The sequence below is a fragment of the Suncus etruscus genome, chromosome 6 (genome assembly GCF_024139225.1).
Source record: "Suncus etruscus isolate mSunEtr1 chromosome 6, mSunEtr1.pri.cur, whole genome shotgun sequence".
NCBI lineage: Eukaryota > Metazoa > Chordata > Mammalia > Eulipotyphla > Soricidae > Suncus > Suncus etruscus.
This window is the reverse complement of record NC_064853.1, coordinates 128307045-128308979: the sequence shown is the minus strand read 5'-3', so window position 1 is coordinate 128308979 and position 1935 is coordinate 128307045. Positions and strand designations below refer to the sequence as shown.

Here is a 1935-nt window from a genome sequence, read left to right as displayed (position 1 = left end):
ACTGACTGGAGTCAAAGAAGTTTAAACCTTTGTGTCACTTCTTCCAGGAATAGAAATGTCTGGAGAGAAGATGAGTTTGCAAAACTAAGAACAGAAACTGCAAAGTCAAAGTAAAAAGGGGGTGGCAATCTCCTGGTGTCACCTGGGATAGAACTCTTAATCCACATTTGCAAATCATCCTAATTTGCAAAGTCAAAAACAACAGCTCTCCTCCTCTCAAAGAGTGTGCATACCCTTGTTTAAAGGTATGCTTTGGAAACTTAAGAGTGTTCAATGGGCTGCCAAAAGTACAACTTCCATCTCCAGCACCACATGGTCCCCTAAGCACCCCCAGGAGTCTCCCCACTCCTGCTCCCTCTCCAACTGAAGCTGGCCGGGACACAGCCTCTATGGTATATCAGATGTGACCCATAAAAAAAATGGAATAAAATATGCTCCAGAGTGACAATGTCTGGGGTCTTCCAGGCCCTGGTCTGGGTCCTTTTCCCTTTCCCTTTTATAATCTTTTCCTGCCTTTAGCAACTGATACCCTCCTTCCACTACCTGTGTTAATTTGTTTCTCCTAAGAGGGGCAAACTTTTCCATGACCAGGCTCTACATGCATGCTTAACATTTCAACACAGACTTGTCAACCACTTAAACTGTAAGCAGATGGCCAAAGACATTTGGAAATTTCTGCTGATAGCAGCTTGTTTCATATCAATTTCAGCTCCGTTACCTAAGAAGTGGGCAAATAAACTAAATAAAATTTTAGTTTCAGATCTCTATTTTATCAGGCAAAATAATCTGAAAAATAAAACTTTGAAATGGTGGGAGGTTTTTTTCCTGCTTTTTCTACTTGATTCATCATCTAAATTCTCTCTACTCCTTACGTCCCACAACTGGTTTTGCAGGAAGACTGAAAGCAGAAGAATAATTTTCTCTAATATACAAATGTATACCGTGTGCCCACATGCTAATGTGTGTTTTTGTAAATGTGTACATAGTTTAACTGGACTGCATGTAAAGTACAATGTAACTTTCAAGAGAGAAACTATTTTCAACTTTGGGGTGGATCTTTAAAGCAGACAAACTGCAGCCTCCAGGTTCTTGAAAGGTGACCTTCTTTCTCAAGTACATTAGTCAGCAATTCAATTTTCTCAGTCTCTTAAAGAGGTGATAATAGCTGCAAATTGTCCTGACATATGCTACCAGCTGCTTCTTTAAAGCAACAGTTAGACAACTTACTCTCCTTTAATTTGAATTTAAAAAGAAGTAGAAGTACAGTGTTGTTCCTCTTTAATAGATGTTTTACATCTTCAAACTCAAGTTTGAAAATGAAGATTTGAAACGCTTCAATATTAAGTGCTGGAAAATACAGGTCAACTCCCCTCACTCATAAAAGCTACTCTTACTGGTCATTTCACCTTAATCCCATCTCTTTTTTTCTTTTTGTTTCCCCTTTTCTTTCCTTTGTTTTTTTTCTTCATGTCAGAGATTTAATGTGCCAACATCATAACAAGGTTTAAGGAAGGCACATGCATATGCACAAACGTAACCACCCAATCATCATGCTTATGAACCAGGAAAATACCCTCCATCTCATTCTTTTTGGTTAACTAAAAAATTGGGTACTATATCTTTACTGTCCCTCACTCTTGAAATACACTCTTGACCTGGTTTCTATAATAGCACAGCATCCTAAATCTTCTCTTGTCTGTTTAGCAGTTCTTTGTCTTCTTGCTGAGGTTCACCTTTTCTGAATACTATACTTTCGTTCCTTCTCTCCTCCCAATGTGTGTGTGTTCATGTGTGTAGTCTAGTGTAGTGTATGTAGTATAGTGTTGGGCACCATACATACAAGGCAAATATTGTACCAATGAGCCATATCCCAGCCATAGGACTCAGTTTTCATATTAGAGAAGACATTACCAATACCAAAACTCAGAATTTGAG

The 1935-nt window shown here is 38.6% G+C and overlaps 1 non-coding gene across 1 annotated transcript; it reads right to left on the bottom strand.

Moving 5' to 3' along the window:
* Window positions 1–1468: 1468 nt before the first annotated feature.
* LOC126012699 (small nucleolar RNA U13) lies at window positions 1469–1571 on the bottom strand. The gene has a single exon (XR_007497120.1). It is a non-coding gene; the product is annotated as a small nucleolar RNA U13 (small nucleolar RNA).
* Window positions 1572–1935: the final 364 nt, after the last annotated feature.